The 22972-nt window shown below is 48.7% G+C and overlaps 1 long non-coding RNA gene across 1 annotated transcript; it reads left to right on the forward strand.

Annotated features, from left to right (window-relative positions):
• Window positions 1-1366: 1366 nt before the first annotated feature.
• LOC108511595 (uncharacterized) lies at window positions 1367-4271 on the forward strand. Its single transcript, XR_015967634.2, has 4 exons — window positions 1367-1749; window positions 3174-3261; window positions 3348-3514; window positions 3659-4271. It is a non-coding gene; the product is annotated as an uncharacterized LOC108511595 (long non-coding RNA).
• Window positions 4272-22972: the final 18701 nt, after the last annotated feature.

Here is a 22972-nt window from a genome sequence, read left to right on the forward strand (position 1 = left end):
GAAGGTTCCCGTAAAACCGAACGATGTTGTACTAGCCCCTGTAAGATGCTAATTTCTAAGTTCAAAAAAAAAAAAAAACTGCTTATTTTCAAATGGTGCCGTTTAACACCTTAATTCACTTAAGCATATCCTCGTCTCTTCGGCTGAATCTCAATCCCACAACTGTTCTATATACTTAAATTCTTTTTTATTTTTATTATTATAATATAATTTTAAAAGCTCGAGCTCGGTGCTTAACTTCTTGTCAAATAAATATACGGATCGACAGGATACGCGGCTTGCGGACGTGGGAACGGGAATCCGCTTAGAAATATATAGAATTCTTGGACATCCTACGGGCAAGATCGAAAATCCGCTTAGAAATAAATTTGCATGTATCCTTGTTAGTTACTGAATGATTGTCCTACACCAACTAAATGCATATTTGATTGTGGAAAATCAAAACCAAGTTGGCGCAAGTCCAGTATTTTGTGCGGGCTGGAGGTAAAATTTTTGGTGACCAAATTTTGGTTCCTAAAGGTTCACCTCTAGGGACTAAAAAAAAATGTAGTCGAGAAACACATGCATGTAGGGGACGTGTAAGAAACCAAACAAACCCTAGCTAATTCCCTGTTCCTCTATTCGGCTTTATCTCCTTGCCTTCACCCATCGCGTCCTTCGCCCGTTCGCCCGTTCGCGAGTCTCTTCGACGTCCGCGTCCCAACACTACCAGAAAACACGCGTATAGTGACGGAAAATTAGTGATGGACCGTTATTAGTCATTATTTGTGACGGATTAGTGACCGACAGCAATTTGGTCACCGTGGTGTAAACTTAGTGACAGATTAGTGACAAACCGGTCACAGAATACGCAAGTAGGATGGGCGCCAAAACTTAGTGACCATCGTAGTGACGAGGTATCTGTCAGAAAAATGATTACCAAAATTGCAACCAGACGGTGACAAATTCAGCCGTCACAAATATCGTAATCCAAGTATTTATAAATTTTTAAAAGATTATTTTTGGTAGTGACGGATTATTGACAGAAATTTCCGTCACCAAATTTAATTTTTAATTCCAAAAATATTAAAAATATTATTTTTGAGTAATTATAAATTAAAAAAAATAAAAGGAGGGAAATCCAAAATGAAACTAAGTGTGCTCACCGTCCCGCCCAAATTCCTTCGATAATCCAAATTCTAATCGTTCTCCAGAAAATCTAAATTCCTTCTTCTCATTTTTAAATCTCATGGTGCCGGTCATGACCCATTTGCACCCCTACTGCTACTTTCCTGCAATGGGATTGGATTTTGGAAGAAGGTCTGGAATTTTTTTTTCCTCGTGAGTGGGGAGCTGGGAGACATCAAGTTCCATCCAATTAGTAGATAAAAAATAGTTTGATATAAAATTTGGCTTGTAGACTGACTTACTTAGTCCATCGGCGATTCTAAGTATTTCCCTATCAGCCCAGTCCCGATTAAATCTTGGCGTCGTCCCGATTGGAGAGTTAGGGCTTGTGGCATCGCGGCTCCCCCTTCTTGTCTCCCCTCTCCTCTCCTCCGCCTCCGCCCTCTCTCTCCGGCTCCCCCTTGCCGACCCTTCTGCCTCCCCGTCGATGGCGAGAACGGCTACATCGCGCCCCCCGATCGGCCGATCCAACTCTCACCCGGGATGAGATCATCGCGGCTACATTACCCCGTCAACGCCCCCCTCCTTCTTGCTCCTCGGCTAGGGTTTTCAGAACCCACAACTGATTCTTCCCGGAGCGAGGTAAACCCTAACCCCGTTTTCTTTTACCCCATGATAACAAAATAAAAGAAAAGAAGAAGAGGAAGAGGAAGGGGGAAGGAACCTACCTAGGGTCTCCGCCTGTGGATCCAGCGCCGTGCTTGATCGCTGCCGTGGCCGTAGTTGTCGACAGCCGCGCTAGGATTCTTCCTTCCCTCCTCTAAGGGGTTCTTTTCCTTCCCCTGCTGCGGGTAGGCAAGGTAGAGAGGGTTCTTCCTCCCCCCTCTGTTGAGGCCGCGAATTGGTCGTAGGTGGAGCCGCCGCGATGAGGTCCAGGATCATTTCAACACTCATTCCGGGATCGTTTCCACCTGTATTGTTGTCTTTTAGATTTTCCTCTTTAAGCATGAAAGCCACATTTTGATCACACAGCCCCCTAAGTGTTTGCCCGTTCCCCTATTTATAAACTCAGGAGGCCATGGTTCTTATAATGACCAAACTCTAATTATTTTTCAATAATTAAAATCCTGATGATAACCAAAGCCTACATTGTAGTCAGTCCATGATACTTGGTTATTCGATAATCACACTGAATCACCGCTAAGTAATACTAATTGTGATTATTCAGCAGATGCCAGCTTAAATTTCAAAATTATTTATTAATTACAATACTAGTCTAAATACTATATATCTTTTATGGGAATTTGAAATCCATGCATGAATCAGACAGAATGTATGATTTACCTTTGAGTCGGAAAGCAACACTTCCATTGGACATATTAGGATACGCTCCAAGTTTCTCAGTAGTAGTCATACAGAATCCATACAATCTGAGGAGGTTTCTGTGCACTGCCAAGCTTATCATCTCCACTTCAGTCTGAAACTGGATCTCTCCACCCGCAGCATTTCCATCCTTGAGCCTTTTTACCGCTACTAAAGTTCCATCAGGGAGCTGACCTTTGCAGACATTTCCGAAGCCACCTTTTCCTAGAATCTTTTTGCTACTGAAGTTATCTGTTGCAATCTGGAGCTCCCTGAATTGAAACCTCTTTAAGTTTCCCAGGCAAACTTCAGTAGCATGTGGGTCTGAAGAAACAAAAAGATGGAGAATTTAAGCCAAAGAACTAACAATGTTGAGCTCAGTCATCCATATTTGGTGCCGTGATTGATAATCTTAAGAAAGGACTTGTAGGTTTTCAACCTATCTTTATTACTTTACTAACCATCAACATCGAAAAGGATCTGTCAGTTAATATCCCATGTCCTATGCATTTAAGAGTTTAAGTAAATCAAATGATACAGGAATTCATAAAAGAAAAGGATCAATTAACTGTTGTTATACAATAGTTCAAAAGTGGATCAATATCGAGAGTATGTTTTTTTAACTTGCTTATTAAGGTTCAGCTATTGTATATTTAGTTGTTTTAGTCTTATATGTTACTTATACGTTACGGAATGTCGAATAGGGAACACAAGAACTACATACAAGGTGAGAGTGAAGTTGACATCACAAACAGACAACGTAAAGAATTTCCCAAGTGGTTCAAAGATCGCGTAAGCAAAATTAATTAACATTTAGGCACCTTGAGTTATCCTTGTATTTAAAAGTGAAGTAACATATTGTCACTTTTTTGTTATAGATGACTCAACTTCGAAACCAGCGATCACCGGAAGCTACTGATGAATTATGGTCATTGGCCAACGGTCCTCGTCCGATAGTCAACATATATTCAGGGTGCTTTTGTAACGGTGTCCGATTCCATCATGATGGGGCCACGTATTCAATTGGTGGTACAAATACTCATTGGTATGTATTCTTATTTATATTACATAGGTTATTTAGAAATTTTGACCAAATTAAGCGAAATGTCATTATGAACTTATACTTGAATTTTAGTTTATTATTTTTCACATGTGGTTATTGATTGTGTATTCTTTTTTACTTTCTCAGATACATGGTGGAGTTATAAGCATGTGAAATCTAGTTTCTGGTACATGGATAGCTTTTGTTTAGATGATCATGGTGGAGTTGTCTACAAGCAGAATCCAGTTTTTGGTATAAGAATATTTTTGTCTACATGATGGTTGTTTGGATGAATAGCAAGATCAGATATTTTGGGATTTTTAATCTACATTTTGATGTGTTTGGTGATGATTATCACCTTAACATATGGTATGGATGAAACATTGTGATGTATGGGTAATAGGTATGCTTGACTTTAGACTTATAGATGATATTTATAATGAATGATTATGGATTCTCCAACATTGTGTATACTTCTATTTAGATGAGCAAATGTATTGTGCAATATGGATATTGGATAGGCTGTGTTGGTTATACAGGATTTGGAACGAGCCTAAAAATAAATATTAAGCTTATAATTTGAATTGTTAATTAAATACAGGGTAATACTTTCTGCCACCAAAAAATGTTTGTTGCCAATGCATTCCAATACATTCTGCGACCAAACTATTGGTGGGGGGAGATAGACATTCAGTGACCATTTTTTTGGTAGCGGAAGATAAACCTTCCACGACCAACTATTTGGTCGACGTTGAAATTAGCGACACTAGATTTGGTCACTGATAATTTTCTTCGGCAACCAAATGTTGGTCGTTGTTTGTGTACCTTAGGTGAACACACAATATTAGTCGCTAAAACCTTTCAGTGACTAGGGTTCGGCGACGAACGGTATGCTAGTCACGAAAAGGTTTCGGCGACCAAATATGGTTATTCGGCAACTAAAATCTTAGTCGTTGAATATGTATTTTCTTGTAGTGACATGTCGGCTCACAAACACTTTGTGATCTTCTGGAATGTAAAAATTGTATCCTAACGACTCTTTAGGATATCCAATGAAACGAGCACCAATTGTCCTAGACTCTAACTTGTCTGCCTGTTGTCGCTTGACTTGGGCTGGACATCCCCAAATCTTGAGATAACTAAGACTTGATTTCTTACCATGCCATATCTCATACGGTGTGGTAGGAACGGACTTAGAGGGAACTCTATTCAATATATAGATAGCTGTAAGTAGGACATCTCCCCACAAGAATAAGGGTAAGTCAGTGAAGCTCATCATGGACCTGACCATATCCAATAGGGTCTGATTCCTCCTTTCTGACACTCCGTTGAGTTGAGGTGTTCCAGAAGGTGTCCATTGTGAAATTATACTATTTTGTTTGAGATAATCGCAAAACTCTCAACTAAGGTATTCATCCTCGATCTGATCGAAGAATCTTAATGAGTTTCTCTGTCTGTTTTTCTACTACATATCTGAATTCTTTGAACCTTTCAAATGCTTCAGATTTATATCTCATAAGATAGACATAACCATACCGTGAGAAATCATCGGTAAAAGTAATAAAGTAGAAAAATTGACTTCTAGCCTGCACATCGAATGGGCCATATACATCAGTGTGTACTAGGGCAAGTGTTTCAGTGGACCTCTCCCCATGTCCTACAAAGGGTAATTTGTCCATTTTTTCTTGAAGGCAGGATTCACAAATCGGATATGACTCAGAAGTCAATGAACTCAAAAGCCCATGTTTCTCCAATTTGTTAATTCTATCTTCTCCTATATAACCAAGTCTAAGGTACCATAAATACTTTTGATTTATCTCATCTCTAAATCTTTTAGATCCTATGGTACTCGCTGTATGCTCAGATACATTCACAGATACATCCATATGTAAGTGCCAAAGACCATCAATCATAAAACCACGTCCAAACAGTTTATTTCGCAAATAAATAGAAACGTAGTTCTTATTGAAATTGAATTCATAATGTTCCTGTGCTAGACAAGATACAGAAATCAGATTTCTGCTAGCACTAGGTACAAAATAACAATCTCTAAGTATCAAACTAAATCGAGACGGTAAATGCAAAGAAAATGTGCCCACAACAACAGCAGCAACTCTTGCTCCATTGCCAACCCGTAGGGTTACCGCACCTTCCGTAAGCCTTCTACTTTCCTTTAGACCCTGCATGGTAGTGCACAAGTGAATACTAGAACCAGAGTCTATAATCCAACTGGAAATAGAAGAAACCGTTAGATTAGTTTTAATAATGAGCGTATTAGACATATCTTCAGAAGGCGTGTCACTCTTCTTGCTCTTTATGTTTTCCATGTAGATAGGACAGTTCCTCTTCCAATGGCCGTCTTTATTGCAATGGAAATATTTTCCTTTGGGATCAAATCCGTTTGTAAATCCTTGTGCATGGTCATGCCAAGCTTCTCAAGCTCCTCAAGATCCATGATCATGGTCAAACCATGTTCATGGATGGACTGCCCATTGCGCATCTTGGCTTTGAAGAGCTACTTGGACACTTCAAACCTCACTGCGCGACTCTGTTCACCATACAACTCTTGTAGGTGATCAAGTATGTCCTTAGCAGTCTTCATGCTCTCATGCTGGCATTGCAATTCGTTGGACATAAATGCCAAAATGTAGCACCTAATCTTATTATCATCATCCAACCATTTTGCATGCATCTCACGCTGCTCATTGGTTGCACGGGTTGGTAACACCGGGAGTTCATGGTCAAGAACATAAGCTATTTTTTCAGAACTCAAGACAATCTTGCAGAGCCAATCTTTATAGTTTGCTCCGGTCAACCTATTGCTATCTAGAATTCGAACTATCGGGTTGGAAGCCATTAACATCTGTAGAGAGTAAAGATTCTAGTTAGAAATTTATATTTGACATTAATTTATTTTAGAAATTTTTAAAACAAAATTGGATCAAATCCTCCCACTATTTCTCGGATCTCTCACACTCCTCTGGTAAAGATATGAAAACCTGCGACTTAGAGTTTCGAGTGGGGTGCTGCGGTCCCACCAATCTACATGTCACCTCACCTAACAGTTATTGGAGACACATAGATGATGAGTGTCCAACTCTTGTACAATGCTTTGTAAGCATATTGAGCAACCTGGTCTCCAAGTCATAAGGACCTCACCTAACAGTTATTGGAATCCGTTCCTTGGTTAAGTCAGAGCTACTGTATATCCCACGAAAATAAAGCTGTGATTGGGTCCTCACCTAATAGTTATTGGAGCCCAACCCCACCTTTATCCCACAACATCTCATGTTAATGGAGAGGTCCAATCTCCCGATGCACCGAGACTAATCAATGCTAGAAAGATCTTAGCAACTCTACTACGATGGAAGACCAATCGACTTAATATTAGGTAATCAGATCTTAGTGATTCCAACTTTGAGCTTTCCATAGGAGGTAATCGATCAATTGGCCAGGTAAGCAGGTGGGAGGCTCCCCTTACTCAGAGAGTAAGGTCCTAATTAAGTAACCACCTTTGAGCTTTCCTAGACACCAATTAGATCAATTAATCAAATATGGCTAGCTCAACGTATCGTTCACTCTCGATTGATTTAGGGAGGTTTTAGGTCTCTTGGGATTTACATCTAATGTAACCATCTACCCCTTAACAAATGTCATTCGATTTACATCTTATGTAAATGTCACATTAGTTCAGGTTTACATCCTATGTAATTATGAAATCATTTCATATATTATGTGATTACATCTTATGTAAATGACATAATTGTTTCAGCTTACATCTTATGTAAATGTCCTATTGTTTAAGAGTTTTATTTACATCTCATGCAAATAAATTTTGTTTAACTAATATATACATCTCATGCATACATTGTTTTAAACATAACCTTAAACAAGTATAAACATTATGATTACCACATGCATCTTATGTATATTTTCAGATCTGAAACTTTAAACCTATTATGCTATTCTCTAGATTTCAGATCATGCATTACTTGATTTAAAATATTGTAATCTAATTGCAATTCTAAAACAATTTGCAAGATCATAGCAAATAAAAATCTGCATGCTAAAAATTTCAACAACATGAAATTTCAGCACGCAGAAAATCCAGCAAGCATAATTCCTTTAAAAATTAGATTTTAAACATGGTAATCATTCCTTAAGTCCTAATCATTCTTCCTAGAACCTGGCTCTGATACCACTGTTAGGACCGTAGGCGCTGCCATCTCACTAAAACCCGTAGGTTTGTCATATGTCAAATTTATACGACTTCCAGTTCGAGATATGGAAAACTCTTTTTCCAAAATACCTAGCCAGAAATTTATCGAACTCAGTCTCATAAATCACATAGGATCACTCCTAATCTATCAAGGTCGATAGATCCCATCTAGATGCAACTCTATTCCAAAATGAACCTACTGCAGCCAATCCGCACTACAAGAACTCGAATGACTAGGGCCCAAGTTCACATGCTCGTCAAACTACAGCAACCTCATAGTGAATAGCTGAGGCATCGCAGGTCAAAGGACCAGTCATACAACTGCAGCATAAGTAGTCACTGACGAGTGGATAGACATCCATGTGACTACTATCTTTGGTCATGCTCAGTACCTTGTTCTCTAACAAGTACTTGCATAATCACTCCAGTATCTCTACACCGTGGACTCGAGACTCGTCCATCTGACTAAGTGATCTGTGCACTAATCTCAGCGGATCGATCACCGTCCCTCGTGATGGATTCATCGATCATGAGCATTTAGAAATTAATCCCTAATGATATATGCGTCAAATTCTCAACTTCTTAAAATTATGTGTCATCATCTATTAATAGAGCGGTACCAAATCGAGGCAAACTCTGAATACTGGACGATTCATGGACACATACAAACATGAATGAAAAATAAATTGTCCAATCTTATTTATTAATAAGTGTCAAATTACAAATTTATGCCCTAGATTACAAATATACGTCAGCCACGTTGGCTTCTAGGGCATACTTCTAATACTTGCTTCTTATAGTAGAAGCACTCTGCCTTACTTTGATCAGCATTTATCTTCTTGGTCTGACTTGGCTGAGATGACCTAGCACGTTGCACCTTTTTCTTTTGATTCTTATTTTTCTTCCCTTTCTTAAAGGGATGACGCCCTCCGGAAGAACCTTCCACTAAATTCACTGACTCCTTTAAGAGCTAGTGATCCTTCTCAAAGGTTTGTAGTAATCCCAGCAAACTATTGTAATTCACTACAAGCTTTGTCATTCTATAATGAGTAAGGAATGGGCGGTATGATCCCGGTAGGAAATTTAGTATCGCATCTTTTTCGAGCTGATCATACAGGAGAAATTTGAGTGTTCTCAGGCACTCTATCAACTCGATCATGTACAATACATGATCAATTACCGAGGCCCCATCCCTCATTCGGGCGCTGAAAATGGCACAACTAGTCTCATGCCGTTCAACGTCGTCGGAAATGCCGAAAGACTCATTCAACATTTGAATCATGTCTTCTGGCTACGCATTCTCGAATCTGCTATTGAACTCATCGTTCATCGCAGCCAACATAATGCACCGGATTGTTATACGATCACTGAGCCACTTCTGATAAGTTTCTCTGACCATTCCTCGTGCATTAGCAGCAGGCTGCTCAGGTGCCAGATCCATTATCACATACAGTATTCGTTTGTGTACTAGGACTAACTTTAGCTTTCTTAGCCAGTTATTAAAGTTTGGACCTGTCAGCTTGTCGTTATCAAATAATGATCGCAGCGATAGATTAGTGGCCATTTCTGCATAAAGAAAAAATCGGCTTATTAGTATATGAATTGACAAAACCTAGAGACTTGGACTTTAGTCTATAGATACTTCCACTATTTTATACAAATTGATAACCTCTACATTCAATTCGAAGAATTACTTTTAACACTTTAGTGGGCACTAGAATCCATTTGATCACATATAGGCCCGAATGTGGCTCAGCCAACCCATATGCACCAATGGGTAGGTTCTCAACCAATTGTTTCATCTAAGCAATTTCTAGTATTTTTTTTGCCCCAGACTCCTCTTCGGCAGGCATGTGGCGCCTCCACCGAAAGTTCTGGCTAGGTCCAACCATTAACATGATAGGGTTCAGTGTAATCTACTAATAAATGACCAGGCCCGAGTGTGGCTCGACCAACCCAATCACCTATAGAAACGTACACCTGACTCGTCGTATTATAAATGACAATTCCAATGGTCAGATAAGCACCAGGCGTGTGGCGCCTCCAATGATTATCTAGCCATTGGATCCATTATCACCAAACTTAATGGGAGGCTATGACCTAGTTATCTCCATAACCATTTCATTTTAGGGACCTAATAATTTTAGAGAATTTGATTCAATTGAGAAGAGAAGAGAAGAACCAGTTAATCTAGATCCTCCCACTGACTTCATTAAGTCAGGTTAATAAGAACTGGATTTAATCCGATTAAGAAGGCACCTAAATCAGTCAGACTGATTTTTCTTAAAGGCATGGGTCAACTCAAATCATTAAGTGATCTAATCAAAATGTGATTGACCATATCAGCCAGGTAAGTGAGATTGGTGGAAGGGATATGTCATTAACTCAACAAAGATAAATCAATGCGAGTAGCTTCCAATTAAAAACTGTTGCTGGTGGTCCAAACCGAGAACGATTGGCACAGCGGTGTGAACGGGGTTCCGTTTGAATTGCCTTGGTTGGTGTTGATTGCGCTCCACCTTCCACCGGGAAACCTGCAAGCAAGCCTCGCACCACCACTGGGGTAGTGGGGGCCCTCCGACGATCAAGTCAGAGGAGATTGGAGGAGAAGGAGAGATAATAGTAGCAAGTAAGAGAATGCTCTGGAAGTTCTTGCTTACCCCCCCTTCTCCCCCCAGCCGCATATATACCAGGCTGGGGGGTCTTTCAGGGGGGTTCGTCATCGTGGGGCACGATGGAGCTGCCACTGACACGGCCGTTACAGGGCGTCGTGGGGCAGCGCTGGGTACGGCCATGACAGGGCGTAGTGGAGCTCCGCCTTGTACGGCTGTTACAGGGGATCGTGGAGCAGCGCCAGATACAACCGTTGCAGGGAGTAGTGGAGCAGGAGGCTGCGGCGTGCCTCTGGGGAATAGCCTGTCGTTGTCGAGAGATGTCCGACTCGGGGTCGGGCTGCGGAGACGAAGATGTCCGACTCGGGGTCGGATTGCTGGATCAAGGGGCAGCCGACTCGGGGTCGGGCTGCGGAGACGAAGATGTCCGACTCGGGGTCGGATTGCTGGATCAAGGGGCAGCCGACTCGGGGTCGGGCTGCGGAGCCGAAGATGTCCGACTCGGGGTCGGATTGCTGGATCAAGGGGCTGCCGTAGTCTTCCTGGGCGCGCGTGCCGGTCACGTGGGGCATGGTGGCTAAGTTCCCCCGTAACAGTAGCCCCCCACTTCCGAGCCCGGAACCAGAAGGGGAACGGATGAAGGGAGTGATGCTTCGAGATTGCCGCCATCCCTCGGAGAGGCGCGCGCGCTTCGAGCTCCCCGCCTTCTTTATGGCGTATGGTGGTTGTTGCTGACCTGGCAGTCTGAGGATTTCGGCGGACATCCTTCCTTAATGGCGTCGATTCGCCTTTTGGGCGCGAGCGACCCTTCGGCAGCCAGGCGTCCTCTGGCGTCACCGAGGCGTCACCCACCTTTCCGCCTATTTAACCGGGGGCCCTCCTCCGTCCGCCTTTCTCTTTACAGACATCTTCGAGTTTCTCCTTTGTCGGACTGTTCGCTTGCTCTTCCTTTGACGCTCTCGGAGCCGTTCTTCCTTCTCTTCCGGTGAGTTGCCCCATTCTTCAATTTAAGGCTCTCCATACTTTCTCCTTTTGTATTAGTGTACTCCAGTCGTTCCGGTCCTTTCCCCCTTCTTGACCCCGTCCTGACCGTAGATTCACTGGCCATTAGGGATGGGCGAAGTGAGAGCAGACCGCATTAAGTCGGAGCTGGTCGCCGAAGACCTAGATAGGTTCGTAGCTCGATACCACCTTCCCGAGGCCTGCAATGTTACGCTCCCGGGGCCTGAGGAGAGGATGTCCCATCCTCCTCCAGGGAAGGTTGCCATCAATGAGGGCATTCTTCAGGCCGGGTTCCGCTTTCCCCCCTCGGACTTAGTCGTTCAGGTGCTTCGGGGTTTAAGAGTGGCGCCGACGCAACTGGTGCCGAACTCATGGCGCGCCCTGACGGCCTTTCAGGTTCTCTGCCGCATGCACGAGGTTTCCGCCACCCTGAATGTCTTTTGGAAATGCTACGGCCCGAGCGGCCACCCCCAGGACAAAGGGTGGTGGTGCTTTGCGGCGCGGCGAGGGTGCGGCCTCGTCAAAGAGGCTCCTACCTCCATTCACGGCTGGAAGGGGCGCTTCTTTTTCGTTGACGCAGATCCCTCTTGGGGAATCAGGGCAACCCGGGAGACGCCGATGAAGTCCCCGATTGGCCTATCGAGGTTGTCGAGGGAGGAATCCGATGGCGTCGCCGTCTTGAAGGGGTTGGTTGCCGAGGGCCGGCTCCCCCCGGTGGCTCGCCTTATTTCCGAGGATACCTTGGTGAACGTCGGTCTGAGCTCGGTCCCCGCTGACCGTGAGCCCGCCACCATTTCTTTTTTAGCTCTTTTCTCCTCTTTCGTCTCGTTCTTTCCTTCAGTTTCTCAACCTCCGACCACCTCGTCCTTTTTGCAGAGATCGACGACGTCATGCGGTCGGACAAGGCAACGGCTGTTGGTAGGACGTCCCTACTGGAAGCAGTCCAGAGGAAGAAACGAGCTCCTCCGAGCGGGGCCCCACCGGCGAAGAAGTCCCGCCGGCAGGCGACTCCGACGCCGACAGACGGGTCCGGACCCACCGATCAGGGGGACGCCGCGGGCGCGGACCGGCAGTTGACGCTGTATCAGCCCTCCGATGCCGAGACTACCGTTTCTCCGGAGGCATCACCCGGGCGCGCCCGAGATGGACGGGTCGGACGTGATCGGTCCCCAGCCCAGCCTTCGACTCGGTCGGCTCCGGATGATACGAGGAGGGACGCGCCGAGGCCCCGGCCGAGCGGGACCCTGTCAATTCCAGGGGCGGTCCCCGCCCCGAGCATGGTCAGCATGACTCTTCCCCAAGCGATGGGTAAGGGTAAGGCTGCAGAACCACCGTCCAACTCCGGGGAGAAGTCGGGGTCGGCCTTCACTTTCGCCGGCGCCCGAAACCTCATCGAGACGGTGCTGCTGGAGAAGGACCGCAGGCAGGTCCGGGAGATGAGGGTCCCTGACGTTGGGGCTGCCAGCTGCGTCTGTCTCATGTCGGTGAGTGTTCTTTTGGTCGCTTTCATCATTTATAGGCTCTGTTGATCCCCGCCTGACGCCCTCGTTTTTCCTATCTCTTAGCTCGCCCAGTACATGATCCGCCTGGAGGAGTGCTACGAGGAACAGGCGAGGCTTCTGGCGAGGGCCGAGAGCCAACTGAAGGCAGTAGAGGAGGGAGGTCAGGCTGCGGCTGGGAGGACGACCAGGGACCTCGAGATGAGGCTCCAGGTGGCCGAAGAGCGGGCACTCGGCTTCGTCACCCTCGAGAAGCAACTGTTGGAGGCTCAGGAGCAACTCAAGGTCGCCTCGGGTCTCGAGGGCGAGATCAAGAAGGTGGAGGAGCGGGCCGAGAAGCAGTCCCGGAAGGCTGCCGACTACCGGGAGAGGTGGGAGAAGGCCCAGCGGTCAGCCGACAACGCCCGCAACCGAACCCGGTCTCTTGAAGCCAAGCTGGGCGAATTGGAGTCGGCCTTGGAGAAGTCCCGCGTGAGCGACCAGGAGCTTCATTCGCGCCTGGAGGAGGCTGAGGCTGCTCGCATTGCTGCCGAGGCGAAGCACAAGGAGGCTCAGGCTGATCTGCTGAGGGTCTCCTCCGAGGCGGACGACCGGATTGTGGCGAAGGTCTTGGAGGCGAAAGCTCAGATTATGGAGCGGGCAGAGGCGGCGCTGGCCGAGAAGAGTGCGAAAATCGGGCGTCAGGCGGTACAGGCTTATCGTCAGTCCGCCGAGTTCACCCGTGATATGTCGGAGGCGGTACAGGCCTATCGTCAGTCTGACGAGTTCGTCCGTGACATGTCGGACGCGGGGTCCGACTCCTTTGTCTTAGGCTTCGAGGAAGGCCTGGCAAGGGTGTCGGCTAAGTACCCCGAAATTGACCTGAGTGGGATCTCCCTTCTCGACTCCCCTCCGGCGCCATTGCCTGCTGATTCTCCAACCGTCTCCCTACCCCTTGCAGACGTGCCGGGCGTTCCCGACCCGGGGGTTCCTCCAAGCTGACCCTCTGTACTTTTCTTTGTGTGTTGGCGTTTTGCCAAGTTGTATGGGTCTCGGCCCTGAAACAATGAAAGTTAATGCAAATAGAGTTTCTTCATTTCACTTTGGTCCTTCTTCTTTTTAACTCTTGGTAGCGTTTCGCTGACTCCCGACTCTTGAAATTCTTCTGGCGCTAGGCCAGGTATCTGAGGGTTAGGCCTCAGGGAATTCTTCCGACGCTAAGCCAGGCATCCGAGGGTTAGGCCTCAGGAACTTCTTCCGGCGCTAAGCCAGGCATCCGAGGGATAGGCCTCAGGAAATTCTTCTGGCGCTAGGCCAGGCATCCGAGAGTTAGGCCTCAGGAACTTCTTCCGGCGCTAAGCCAGGCATCCGAGGGTTAGGCCTCAGGAACTTCTTCCGGCGCTAAGCCAGGCATCCGAGGGTTAGGCCTCAAGAACTTCTTCCGGCGCTAGGCCAGGCATCCGAGGGTTAGGCCTCAGGAACTTCTTCCGGCGCTAAGCCAGGCATCCGAGGGTTAGGCCTCAGGAAATTCCGCTCGTTGGTCGGCCAAGGCTGGCGCAAGCCGAGGCGACCGGTCGGGGCTTTAGGCTAGTCTGCTCCCGGGATGATCATCGGGTTAGCCTGGCATCCGAGGGCCAAGCCTCGGGAGATTTCGCTCGTTGGTCGGCCAAGGCTGGCGCAAGCCGAGGCGACCGGTCGGGGCTTCAGGCTAGTCTGCTCCCGGGATGATCATCGGGTTAGCCTGGCATCCGAGGGCCGAACCTCGGGAGATTCCGCTCGTTGTTCGGCCAAGGCTGGCGCAAGCCGAGGCGACCGGTCGGGGCTTCAGGCTAGTCTGCTCCCGGGATGATCATCGGGTTAGCCTGGCATCCGAGGGTTGTCAGGCCTCAGAAAATTCCGCTCGTTGGTCAGCCAAGGCTGGCGCAAGCCGAGGCGACCAGTCGGGGCTTCAGGCTAGTCTGCTCCCGGGATGATCATCGGGTTAGCCTGGCATCCGAGGGCCGAGCCTCGGGAAATTCCGCTCGTTGGTCGGCCAAGGCTGGCGCAAGCCGAGGCGACCGGTCGGGGCTTCAGGCTAGTCTGCTCCCGGAATGATCATCGGGTTAGCCTGGCATCCGAGGGCCGAGCCTCGGGAAATTCCGCTCGCTGGTCGTGCGCCTGTCGCTTGCCGCCCGACGGGATTTCTCCGAGGCCAGCTGCGATCGTGTTTCTCCTCCTCTCCAAGCGTCGCCTGGGGAACACCAGATGGGCATTAAATGCTAATTGAGGGGTTACCTGGAAAATCGGATCGCCAGTTGCTGCTTGCGAGGAGTGTCAGTTAAGCGGCCGCGATACGCGCGTTCTTCGAGGCGGATGCGGCCTGGGCGCGAGCGGAGATACGTGGACCTAGGGGTACAGGCCACCCGGAGTGTCCTGCACAAAGAATGCGATTAAGGAGAATAACGCTTAGAAAATCGCGGGAAGATACGCCTCGAGAGCCGGATCGGCTCCGGATTCAATGCGCCCGCATTCATTGGAGCCACCCGCATCGGAACGACCGGGGGGCCGCAGTTTGGCTATAAATATAGGTGCAGGTGCGATGGAGCCTGCCAAGCCGGAGCTGTTCAGGTTGCCATGGATCGTGGGCCTCCTCTCCGGCGCATGGTTGAGAGACCCCTACCGAAGGAACGGGAGGCGCGCCCTTCGCGACTTCCGCCAACTAGCCGTTTCATCTGGGATCAACAAGGAGGTTCTCCCCGGCGGAACTCCGCTCTAGGCGTTTCATCCGGGATCGCGTTTCATCCGGGATCACGTCTCCCCTCCTTGAAGTTCAGCCTCCCGATTGAGCTCCGCGCCAGACGCTTGATCCGGGACCGCGCCTCCATATGCTCTTCTCCCTTGTATTCCTTCTCTCCCCTAACACTGGGGAGGACCGGAATATCCCTTGGAGGTGGCGTTCCCCTGGAGGCAGCGGGAGCTTCTTCTGCGGCGGCTCCTCGTCTTTTTCGTGAGGCGTGGATGGCGCCTCTGGGTAGGAGCAGTGTGGACTTCTCCTTCGTCCACTTCTTCTTCATCCGCGCCGGCTCTTCGTCTTTTTCGTGAGACGTCGATGGCGCCTCCGGTTGGAAGCACCCACTTCCGGTGGGATTGCAGCCGCTTCGGATGGAGGTTTTGGGATCCCAGATCTTCAGCTCCTCGGAGTCTCCACCTCTTCTTTACTTTCTTTACACCCTAATTCCCCTCTGGGAATTCCTTGTAATTACACGAGCACGCCATTGTAACCAGAAATTATTGAAATGAAAAGTGTTATACATTTTTGAACTGTCTTTCTGGCATTGTCGTTCTACTGGTAATACATCCGCAGGTTAGCGGAATTCCAGCTCCTTGGAATTTCTCGACCATCTAGGGCCTCCAACTGGTAGGAGCCAGGTCGGTTTACCCAGCGAACCCTATATGGGCCTTCCCAATTTGGCGCTAGCTTCCCACCTTCCGCAGGTTGAGATGCTTTAGCTCGCCTTAGCACCAGATCTCCGATTCTGAAAAGCTTCGGTCGGACCTTGGAGTTGTAATATCGGGACACCCTCCGCTGATACATCGCCATCCGAACCTGCGCCATTTCCCTCGCTTCTTCCAAGAGATCCAGGTTCCCTCGGAGTTGCTCCGAATTGGCCTCGGGTCGGTGCGCGGCCACCCGAGGTGAGGGGAGTCCGAGCTCCACGGGGACAACGGCTTCCGTGCCATAGGTTAGGCTGAAAGGCGTCTCCCCGGTAGGGGTCCGATGCGTGGTCCGATACGCCCAAAGGACATTCTCGAGTTCTTCGACCCAAGCTTGCCCCGTCCGACCGATTCGCGCTTTGATTCCTTGGAGGATTGTCCGATTTGTGATCTCGGCCTCGCCGTTGGTTTGGGGATGCGACACAGATGTGAACCGATGCTCGATCCCGAACTCCTCGCAGAAGTCACGGAAATGCTTGTTGTCGAACTGTCGACCATTATCCGAGATGAGGATCCGAGGTACCCCAAATCGGACAATGATGTTCTTCTTCACGAACTTCCGGACTTGCGCCTCCGTGATAGTGGCCAGCGGCTCTGCCTCCACCCACTTGGTGAAGTAGTCGATTGCAACAATCAAAAATTTCCGTTGAGCTGAAGCGACGGGGAATGGTCCGAGGATATCCATTCCCCACTGGGCGAAGGGCCAGGGTGCAGTGATTGGTGCCAAGGGGACAGAAGGGACTCTCTGGACGTTGGCGTGGCGCTGGCAGGCGTCGCATTTCCGTACATGATCCTTTGAGTCCTCCAACAAGGTAGGCCAATAATAGCCTTGCCTCATGATCTTGTGCGCCAAGGTCCTAGCCCCCAAGTGTGATCCGCAAACGCCTTCGTGGACTTCGCCGAGGACGTAGGCCGCTTCCGAGGGGCGGAGGCACTTTAAGAGGGGGGCGGTGAACGAGGTCCGATACAGCCTCCCTTCATAGAGTACGTAGTGGGCGGACTTCATAACAAGTCGCCGAGCTTGATCTTCGTCTTCAGGGAGGATCCCTTCGGCGAGGTAGGCGACAAGCGGGTCTATCCAAGATGGCTCCGGATCAATCGCCATCACCGCTCCAGCCTCGCCGATGCTCGGGGCATCCAGGGTCTCCAGGTAGATCGCCCTCGACAAGTTGTGCGCGTCTGCGCCCACTAAGCGGGACAACCTGTCGGCCCTGGCATTTTCACTTCTTGGGACCTGCTGGATGTCGACACTGCCGAGGTCGGGAATGAGTGCTTGCACCTTCCGGACGTAATTCTGCATGGTCGGGTTCCGGGCCTCGAACTCCCCATGGACCTGCCCGACCACCAGCTGGGAGTCGGTGAAGACCTTCAGGCGCCGGATGCCGAGCTCCTTGGTGAGTTTGAGTCCCGTGACTAGGGCCTCGTACTCCGCCTCGTTGTTGGTCACTGGAAATCCGAACCTCAAGGCATACTCGGCTATCACTCCATCAGGACTGGTAAGGACCAGCCCGGCCCCTCCACCTTCGGGGTTCGACGACCCATCGATGTGAAGCGTCCAAATCGGAAGGTCGAGGCTGGGTGTTTCCGGCGACCTAGGTTCCGCCTCCTGCACCGCGCACTCAGCGAGGAAATCCGCGAGCACCTGGGCCTTGATGGCGGGTCGGGGCCGGTAGCGGATGTCGAACTCACCAAGTTCTACTGCCCACTTCACCAGCCGTCCCGCATTCTCAGGATTGCTGAGGATCTGCCGCAGCGGTTGATCGGTCAAGAGGGTGACAGAATGGGCCTGGAAATAGGGGCGAAGCCTCCTGGTCGCGGTCAGCAGCGCGAAGGCGATCTTTTCAGCCTTCGTATACCGCGTCTCGGCATCCCGTAGGACCCGGTTGATGTAGTACACAGGCTTCTGGAGCTTTGCCTCTTCCTGAACCAGTACCGCACTGACTGCGGTTGGGGAGACCGCCAGATAGAGGTAGAGCATCTCCCCTTCTCGCGGCTTGGACAGCAGGGGAGGAGACGCCAAGTATTCCTTGAGCTGGTCGAATGCTGCTTGACATTCGGCCGTCCAGAGGAAGTCTTTCGGGCGTTTCAACACCTTGAAGAAAGGTTGGCAGCGTTCGGCCGATTTTGCTACAAATCGTCCAAGCGCGGCGACCCTCCCAGCGAGCTCCTGAACCTCCTTCACTTTGGTCGGAGGGGACATATCTTGGATGGCCTTGATTTTGTCCGGGTTGGCTTCGATCCCCCGCTGGTTGACAATGAAACCGAGGAACCTCCCGGCCGAAGCGCCAAAGGCGCACTTCGCTGGGTTCAGCTTCATGCGAAACTTCCGCAAGGTGGCGAAAGTCTCCTCCAGATCCGCGATGTGCTGGTCTGCACGGCGGCTCTTCACCAGCATATCGTCCACGTACACCTCCATGTTCCGGCCGATTTGCTCTTTGAAGATTTTGTTGACGAGGCGCTGGTAAGTGGCGCCAGCATTCTTCAGACCGAAGGGCATTACCTTGTAACAGTACAGCCCCCGGTCTGTTATAAAGGCAGTTTTCTCCTCGTCCTGTGGAGCCATCATTATCTGGTTGTAGCCGGAGAAGGCGTCCATGAAAGACAGCAGCTGATATCCGGAAGTCGCGTCGACCAGTTGGTCTATCCGCGGAAGCGGAAAGCTATCCTTGGGACACGCCTTGTTCAGGTCGGTGTAGTCGACGCACATCCTCCACTTCCCGCTCGCCTTCCGGACAAGTACGACATTTGCCAGCCATTCGGGGTAGCTGACCTCCCTTATGAATCCTGCCTCCAAGAGCTTGTCTACCTCCTGGTCGACCACTCGGATCCGATCCGGGGCACAGTGTCTCTTCTTCTGTTTTACCGGTCGGTGGGTCGGGTCGACGTTGAGGGCGTGAGAAATGACCTCCGGGTCGATCCCAGGTATATCGGCCGCTGACCAGGCAAACACATCGACATTGGCTCGGAGGAATTCCACCAACCGGGCCCGAGCTCCCGGGTCGAGATTGGTGCCGACCCGGACCGTCCGGTCCGGGCGACCTTCCTCGAGGGGAACTTCGATCACACCCTCGGCCGGCTCCCCGTGCCGCAAGGCCACCTCGTCTCTGGCGTCGAGGGACTCGACGCTTAAGGCTTCTACGGGCTTCTTCCCTTTGAGAGTTGCTAGGAAACATTGCCTTGCGGTCGGTTGGTCACCTCGGACCTCTCCAATCCCGGCCGCCGTGGGGAACCGCATGAGCAAGTGGTACGTAGAGACCACCGCGCGAAGGGCGTTCAGTCCGGGTCGTCCGAGGATAGCGTTGTAGGCCGAGGGAACACGGACGACCAAGAACCCGAGCCGCACCGTGGCTTCTGCGGGTGCAACGCCCGCAGTCACAGGCAGCTCAACGACACCTTCGGCCGAGATAGTGTCACCAGTGAATCCTATGAGGGGGGTGGATGTTTTGTGCAACAATTGTCTGGACAAGCTCATCTTTTGGAAGGCCTCGTAAAACAAAATATCAGCTGAGCTTCCACTATCCACAAGAACACGCCTTACATCATAGTTTGCCATAGTGAGGGAGATCACCATGGCGTCATCGTGGGGGGTCTGAACCCCCTTTACATCTTCATCACAAAAAGTGATTACATTACCGACCCTTTGCCTCTTTGCGACGGCCACCCCTGATGCTTCCACCGAGCCCCCTGCGTTCCTCACGGGCCGAGAGCAGCCCCCAGTGATAGTATGGATCACGCCCGCGACGGGTCGATTCTGCTCCCGAGGCTCCGGAGGGGCCGGGTCGGCCGGACGCGAGTCTGCAGGGGGACGTCGGTCGTTCACATATCGACCGAGACGCCCCCGGTGGATGAGAGCCTCGATCTCGTCCCGAAGCTGGAAGCAGTCTTCGGTGTCGTGGCCGTGGTCTCGGTGGTACTCACAGTACGCCCGAGAGGGCCTCCTCCCAGGAATCTTCTTCATCTGTCTCGGGACCGGGAGGTCCTCCCGCCCCTTGATTTCCATGAGGATCTGGGCCCGGGGAGTCAGGAGAGGAGTGTACCGGTTGAAACGTCGGGGCGGAGAACGAGGGCGTAGGGCGCCGTGGTTCCTCGCCGGCGACAGGCTTCTGCGCCGACGTTGAGGCGTCGGGCTCCTCCTCTGGCGTGCCTCTTTTCGCCTTTTCTTCCCGAGCTTTGGAGGGATTTCGGCGGCCTCCTTGCTCCGGTGGGCGGCCGCCTCCTCGGCGTCCGCATACTGGTTCGCCCGGGACAACAGCTCCGGGAAGCTCCGCGGCAGGCGTTTGTCCAGGGAGAAGGTGAGTCTGCCCTTTCGGAAGCCACGCTTCAGGGCTGAAAGAGCCACCTCCTGGCTCAGGTTCCGGACTTCCAGCGTAGCCTTGTTGAAGCGGGTAAGATAATCGATGAGTCTAAAGTGTGCAAGCTTCAAAAATCCATTTATGGATTAAAGCAAGCTTCACGGAGTTGGAATATATATTTTGATAAGGTAATCAAAACATATGGCTTCATTAAGAATGAAGAGGAACCTTGCATTTATAAATGGGCAAATGGTTCAGTTATTATATTCCTTATTTTGTATGTGGATGACATTCTTTTAATCGGGAATGACATTCCTGCATTACAAGGAATAAAGGTTTGGCTATCATCTCAATTTGCCATGAAGGATTGGGAGAAGCATCTTACATCCTAGGGATGAAGATCTATAGAGATAGATCTAGAAGATTGCTTGGATTATCCCAATCCACATACATTGATACTATACTGAAGAGGTTTAGTATGATTAATTCCAAGAAAGGCTATCTTCCGATGGGCCATGGAATTAACCTCTCTAAAAGGGATTGTCCGACAACCCCTCAAGAAAGAGAGAGTATGGATAGAATTCTATATGCTTCGGCAGTGGGATCTATAATGTATGCCATGACATGTACTAGACCAAACGTGGCATACTCACTAGGAGTAGTGAGTAGATATCAGTCTGATCTAGGTAGCAACCACTGGAAGGTTGTAAAAACCATCCTTAAGAATTTGAGAAATACTAAAGATCAGTGGCTTGTCTATGGTAATTCTGACTTAAAACTTGAGGGATATACTGATTCAAGCTTTCAGTCAGATCAAGATGATAGCAAGAGCGTGTCAGGATATATCTTCACTCTTAAGGGTGGGGCCATCTGCTGGAAGAGTTTCAAGCAGCATACAGTGGCAGATTCTACATGTGAAGCAGAATATACCGCAGCATCTGATGCCACCAAGAAAGTTGTATGGTTGCAGAAGTTCATCACCGAGCTTGGAGTGACACCCTCCATTGATGGTCCAGTGCCTGTATTTTGTGACAATACTGGGGCCATAGCTCAAGCAAGAGAACCCAAAGCACATCAGCGGACCAAGCATATTCTACGTCGCTACCACCTGGTTCGAGAGATCATCGATCGAGGTGATATTGATCTTCAGAAGATTGACACAAAAGAAAATCTGGCTAACCCATTTACCAAAGTCCTCGGCATCAAAGAGTTCGACGAACACAAGTCGAAGATGGGTATTAGATACTGTGCCGATTGGCATTAGGCTAAGTGGGAGTTGTTGGGATTTATATCCTAAATGTCAATCGTCAGCATATTGATGATTGAATTTTGTAAATGAATTAACAAATTAATAAAGTGTTATTTGGCATTATTCATCATTTCACCTTCCAATGAACTCTTATATGATGAAGTCCTTAGGACTTATGTTATAATAAAGGAGGATTTAACTTTGAGTCCTTAAACTTGTTCGCGACCAAATGATATGTTGTTACTAGGACGACAGTATTATCGAGATTAGGTCGTTGTGTGACATATACGTTGGTTGTCCTCTTAACCAAGGAGTGTGGAGACACTGGCATGCCACACAGGTGAAGTGTAGGAGTATATTTCACTGAATGTGACCAATTTCGGAATGCTCTACTGTCGAGAGATGTTCCGAGTGGATATGGGTATAAGTTTGGCCCTCTGACCTGAGACCGCAACCTGTGACTAGCAAGTAACTCACTGTACTTTGGTACCGGACTACCTGAATTTCTAATTCAGTGACGGAAGGTCACTGGGTGCAGTCAAGTACTTGCGTAGTCAGTTGTGAGTCAAGATGGAATTGACCCCTCCTGAAAACAGGAGATAATGTCTTGTGATTAATTTAGCAAAACCTTGGCCAGGGTAATCCCAATGAGGAGTCACGGGATATCTAAAGTTAATCACATAATGGATGTATTAATTATAGGGTTGACAGTAAGCTCTAAGTCATCCTGGCATTAGGAGTCAAAGGGATTGAATTATACAGTAACCATAGTTCAGGGTTCCAGAATATTTGCTTCACATATATTCGGCCTATCTGGACGTCGGGTACCATTGCTAGATGGTCATATCGATTAGTGTAGAAAATTATTCCTATACTATCGGCTTAGGTTCGAACCTATGAGGTCACACGCATAGAAGATTCCTGATTGATCAAGAAAGCTGATGAATGATTAAGAATTATTCAGGGGTAATTTGGTCAATTTGATTGGAAAATTATCTTATAAAATAATTAAAGTAATTATTGAAGGATTAATTAGTAATTAAATTACTAATAAACTCAATTTGATTGAGTAATTGTGCTAAGGATGAGCCAAATTGAATTGGATTCAAGTTTGGGCTCAATCAGGGTTTTGACC

The sequence above is a fragment of the Phoenix dactylifera genome, chromosome 8 (genome assembly GCF_051530095.1).
Source record: "Phoenix dactylifera cultivar Ajwa chromosome 8, Ajwa_hap1_PhDact_Kaust_v1.1, whole genome shotgun sequence".
Lineage (NCBI taxonomy): Eukaryota > Viridiplantae > Streptophyta > Magnoliopsida > Arecales > Arecaceae > Phoenix > Phoenix dactylifera.